Genomic DNA, 6,000 nt, shown 5'->3' with positions numbered 1-6,000 from the left:
AAAATCATGAAGACCCTTTATTTATTGATAATATTATCATTAATATTAGAAATGTTTGCCAACAAAATTATTTTAAGTTTGATGATAAATTTTATACTCAAGAAAATACCTTACCAATGAATGGGCTTTCCATTGTCGGCCATCATATCTGAGATTTTTTTTTTACAAAATTTTTGAAGTAAAATTGTTTATAGCATTACTTATGATCATGATATTTTATTTTAGACTAGGTATGTTGATGATATTTTTGTGGTCTATAATTCTGCTATATATAATGAACATTTAATAATTTTGAACAAGTTAAATTCTTTCCATAATGAATTGAAATCTACTTTTGAAATTGATAAAAATAGGAGTTTAAATTTCTTAGATGTTTTTATCAAAATAGATAATAGGAATAATAATAAATTCATAACTTCAGTTTAGGTATCTCGATAATTATTAATTAATTGTTTGAATAAAATATCGTCCTCGAATCTGGTCTGTTCATTGATTAATTTGTTGTTATTATAGTATATATTGATTTTTTGAGGATATTGGTTTTATAAAAGCCATTTGAAATATCTAATATTTTAATAAAATTATCAGGATCGTAGTTGTGTTTATTTTGCAGTATGTGTTTTGTAATTTCAGTTATCAAAGTAGCCTTTCTTTATATTGTTAATACGCTCTTTGGCTCTAATAGAAAAAGAGTGGTTGGTCATACCTATATTCTAAATGGCAGTCTTCACATTTCAGACTACAGACTCCTTTGTTATCTAAGATATTTATAATTTTGGAGTTTGCTATTTTAATATGATCATAATGTTCATGTTTATAAAATTTATTATTTTACTTTTGTTGGTTTATGTTGTCTTTAGATTATAGGCTTTATATTTTTTATCAAAATATTTATAAAATGGGTTAAATTCTATTTTTATATAAAATTTTTCCTAGTCATTATGTGATAATTTTATGTTGTCTTTTATATGTATTTTATTCTTAATTTTGAAGTATAATTTATTGGTCAGTTGTTCATTGTAATCATTTAATACTGCTATATTCTTTATAGTGTTTATTTCGGAATTTAGTTTTAAATTGTTGTGTCTGAAATATTTAATAGCTCTATAGATTAAAGAATTAAACCCCATTTAAAGAATTAGGCTTTCACAAGCGGTGCCGAACTACCAACATTTCCAATGACTTTACCAAATGATTGGACTAAATCGTACTAACTAGAGTCGTTACACCAGACGTTCTTATCCACGGACTCATCTCCAGATGAAGAGGAAGGACAACTTTAATGTATTATTAATTATTTTAAATAAAAAAAAAACGATTAAAAAAAAAAAAAAATTCCCTGTTCCAGTTGTTTTTAATTTAGCGCCGTCTTCACAAAGTCGAAATTTGAAAGAGAAACATAACTTTATGTTTTAATTTCAGGATGATTTTTTAAGTATATTTTATTATTTTTCTTGAACTACCTTTGTAGCAAATCGGAAAGAATGTGTCATAAAGGATAATATTTAGAATGATAATATGATTCTTTCTATGTTTGAATTAAAATTGTATAAAAACTATTTTTATCCAGCCTAGCGGGATATTTTTACTGATTTTTTTAGCTTGTTTACCAACATTGATTGCATATGACTGTTAAATTTTTTCTGTAAATTACATTTTTATAATTTAGTTGTGTTAATGTTGGAATGCTTGCTCGCAAGTTTTTGTTATGGTTCACCGTTCACAGTTGCTTAACCTGTATGAGATTTCAGTTGTGTTCAGATATAACCTCGATATTAATTGTATTTATTCTTTATAGTCATTTTTATTTAAAATTATTTATTGTTTACTAAAACTTGCCTACTGTTTAATTATTTAATTTATCATTCAGAAACAAGCTGTTTTATTCATTAAAAACTTACAGTTTAAAACAAGCATGATCTTCGATGTTTTGGATACACAGTAATAATAGGTTAGTACGGAAATTTATATTAATTAAATTTTTAATTTGTACACGTGAATAAACTCATCAGTGGGAGATTGTAGATTAAATATTAATTTTTTTATTAAATTATGCTAAGATTGTGCACAATACTGGTTTTTATAAGTTTGGTTTTGCAATATTACCTGTTTGAACAGTGGACGGATTATTTTTATGTTATTGAATGCCGCCGGTATTTTCTAAAATGAATTTTTAAAAAAATAATATTAAATAGTCGGATTTAAAAAAATAATAATTATAGTACTTGCTGGCTGTAGATCTGTATATCTAACCACCATATTTTTGATTAATTTATTTGTTTTGAGGTATTGCTAGTTATTTTCTTTTTCAAATTTGTAGTGGTGCTAGTTTATTTTTACTAGTTAAATGTAAATTTTTGTACCTGTTATATTTATATCATACAGCCAGCTAATAAACAATCTATTAGAATTGTACATGCTTTTTTAAAATTTTCTAAATTTTTATCCATATTTGTGTAGTCATTGTTTTAAGTTTTTCAGATCTTAGATTAACTGTTACTGTGATTTTAAAGTAACACTAATATCAGCAACATTGTATATAAAGTTTGGTATTTTCGAGTTTATGTGATTGAATTTGCCTATAAATTTCTGTTTTTATACATTTATAGTATTTGGTAATTGTTCATTACACTTTGTAATTGTGTTTGTTTCCTACTTAAAGTAATGATGTCATTTAAACAGCATTTGTTTGTAGTTTTTATTTTTAAATAAAGGATTATGTAAAATTTATTTGTAAAAACTACTGTAAAGCCTAGAATTCATTTGAAATATATGATTTTCTCTTAAAAATGGTACGATTGATGGATTTTATTTATCAGGTAGTGCAATTTTATTTTAGACTTGTATAGTAACATTAAAATAAGTGTGGTAATTATTAAATAAACTTTGAAATTAAATAACTCTAATGGATACAAACAGAAAACTCTTAAAGAGACTTTTATGTGTTTATCCGTTATAAAATTGTAAGGAATTTGTTCATTAAATTTAAGTCAAGAAATATAATAATAAATTATTTTTAGAAATGTAGAAAATAGAACTACAACTAATGTTGTAATTACCATTTTTTGATGTTAAAATGTTGTAAATCATTTTTTTTTTACAGTTAATATTGTGTAAATATTATTTTAACAAAATACTGATATTTTTTTATGTATTTCATTTTATTTTATTTTATTTTTTACCAATTTTGAATATAGTTTAGGTGTATTCATAGATACTGTTTTTATAAGTTATTGTTATTTATTTACAAATATAAAAAAGTAGGATTCTCAGTTTCATTGATTTTTTTTCCTTTTTTTATACATGCATAATTTGAAAACTGTTTTGAATATCCTTTTGAATCTTTCACAGATTGTTCAAAGTTAATAAATAATCTTTTTTATTATGTTTATTAATTCCTGTTTTGCAACTGACTGGATGTGACTGGTTAACTTTACATCCTTTTATCCTGCAGAATGTATAAAACTTTATGAACAGTCGATTGGGATTTTAGAAAATGAAACAAAGGATAATATGATCACTGGAAGTGACAACTTAAGTTACATTTATCAGCAGAACTGTTGTTGGTTTTGATGCTTTTTAAGGGAGTGATGATATTTTATGTATGAAATTAAAAAAAAATAAATGTATTTACAAATCATTTGTTTTATTAATAAGTTGCAATTTTATTGTGCAAGTCCCTCCTCAAATAATCATTATTATTATTATTAATAATAATATAATTTTTTTGTTTTTTGCAGGATGACCTTTCTATTTATTAAGAATGTATAGACCTAGTTATCCCTGTTATATTCACTTCGTGAAAAATATTGTGGTTGGATGCTCTCACAGGTCTGTATTTATTTATCTTTATCTTTTTTAATGATCAAATACTGCTGAGTCCTATCTTTGTAGTATTTTTGAATCTTATTTTGCACTGTAGTACAAATCTTACAACATTCTACATATAAACTGACTATGCCCATGTGAAACAATAAAAAGACTACACTTATGCTGTATTGATTGCCTAGTAACTAATTGGTTTTTATTGTCTACAAAATTTGGGTGTTTAGTGTTAGTGGCTGCTTGCTGCCCTGCAGCATTATTATTACAAAGTAATGTTACATATATTTAAAAATAATCTGCTAAAAACCTAGTGGGCCTGTACTGCTTCATAGTGTTATTACAAAGTGTGGGCGTATCCAGAGGGTGACAAGGGGGCAGCTGCCTCCATTCCAAGATGGGAAAAATAAAACAAAATGTATATAAATAATTTTTATAGCACCACATTTCAAAAGCTTCTAATCTTTTATTCTTAAATACTCAGATTGTTCAAGTTTCACTTCCATATAAAGCAACACTCTAAACATATACTTTCAAAAATCTTTTCCTGACTTTTAAATTCATTTTTGATGTAAAAAAATTATATTTCTGATTGAAGGTTCGTTTCACCTGTGCTATTCGGCATTTTATATCGCTCCTGCTTCGTCCATCTTTAGTAATTCTACTTCCCAAATAAAATTCTTCTACCTCCATAATATATTCTCCTCCTATTTTCACATTCAGTGGTCCATTTTCATTATTTCTACTACGTTTCATTACTTTCATTTTGTTCTTGTTTATTTTCATGCGGTAGTTCTTGCGTAAGACTTCTTCCATGCCATTCAGTGTTTCTAAATCGTTTTTACTCAGCAAGACTTACTGTATAACTGGCAAATCGTAACCTCTTTATCTTTTCACCTTGCACTATTTCTCCGAATTTAAATTGTTCTTTAACATCATTAACTGCTAGTTCTATGTAAAGATAAAAAAGTAATGGGGATAGGGAACATCCTTGTCGGACTCCCTTTCTTGTTACGGCTTCTTTCTTATGTTCTTCAATTATTACTGTTGCTGTTTGGTTCCTGTAATTGTTAGCAATTTTTGTTCTATCTTTGTATCTGAACCCTAATTTTTTTAAAATGCTGAAGATTTGATTCCGAATGCCAAAGGCGTTATCGAATGCCTTTTCTGTCTATAAATGCCAAGTAAATTGGTTTGTTTTTCTTTCTCCTATTAATCTGAGGCCTAAAATTGCTTCCCTTGTCCCTATACTTTTCCTGAAACCAAATTGGTCTCTCCTAACACTTCTTCCACTCTCCTCTCAATTCTTCTGTACAGAATCTAGTTAAGATTTTTGATGCATGACTAGTAAAGCAAATTGTTCTCTATTCTGCTCCTGCTTTCTTTGGTATCATGACTATAACATTCTTTTTGAAGTCTGATGGAACGTTTCCTTTTCGTAAATATTATACACCAGTTTGTTTAATCTATCTACCGCTTCCTCACCTGCACTGCGCAGTAATTCTGCAGGTATTCCGTCTACTCCAGGAACCTTTCTGAAATTCAAATCTTTTAATGCTCTCTTATATTCAGATCTCAGTATTGTTTCTCCCCTTTTTATCCTCCTCGACTTTCTCTTCTTCCTTTATAACACCATTTTCTAATTCATTTCCTCTGTATAACTCTTCAATATATTCCACCCACCTATTGACCTTTCCTTTTGTATTATAAATCTGTGTACAATCTTTGTTTAACACATTGGTTTTTAATTTATGTACCCCAAAAGTTTCCCTAACTTTCCTGTATGCTGCATTTACTATACCAATGTTCATTTCTCTTACCACTTCTGAACACTTTTCTTTAATCTACTCTTCTTCTGCTAGTTTGCACTTCCTTAACTGTAATTTCTTAATTGTTGATAGTTCCTTTTATTTTCTTCATCACTAGCATTCTTATATTTTCTACGTTCATCTATTAGCTGCAATATATCGTCTGAAACCCAAGGTTTTCTAGCAGTTCTCTTTGTTCCACCTAAGTTTGCTTCTGCTGATTTAAGAATTTCCTTTTTAACATTCTCCCATTCTTCTTCTACATTTTCCACCTTATCTTTTTTACTCAGACCTCTTGCGATATCCTCCTCAAAAATCTTCTTTACCTCCTCTTCCTCAAGCTTCTCTAAATTTCACAGATTCATCTGAT

The 6,000-nt window shown here is 27.5% G+C and overlaps 1 protein-coding gene across 2 annotated transcripts in view; it reads left to right on the top strand.

The window, feature by feature from the left end:
- Window positions 1-1,739: 1,739 nt before the first annotated feature.
- Window positions 1,740-6,000, top strand: part of Nipped-A (Transcription-associated protein Nipped-A) — a 375,844-nt gene continuing 371,583 nt past the window's right edge. For both annotated transcript variants that reach the window (XM_075378320.1, XM_075378311.1), the window contains exons 1-2: window positions 1,740-1,951; window positions 3,741-3,831. The gene's annotated coding sequence lies outside the window, so the exon portion shown is untranslated. The remainder of the gene's footprint in view (window positions 1,952-3,740; window positions 3,832-6,000) is intronic.

Source organism: Lycorma delicatula, chromosome 1 (assembly GCF_047948215.1).
Source record: "Lycorma delicatula isolate Av1 chromosome 1, ASM4794821v1, whole genome shotgun sequence".
NCBI classification, from domain to species: domain Eukaryota; kingdom Metazoa; phylum Arthropoda; class Insecta; order Hemiptera; family Fulgoridae; genus Lycorma; species Lycorma delicatula.
Note: the sequence above shows the minus strand (reverse complement) of the source record. Positions and strands in the feature narration are given on the sequence as shown.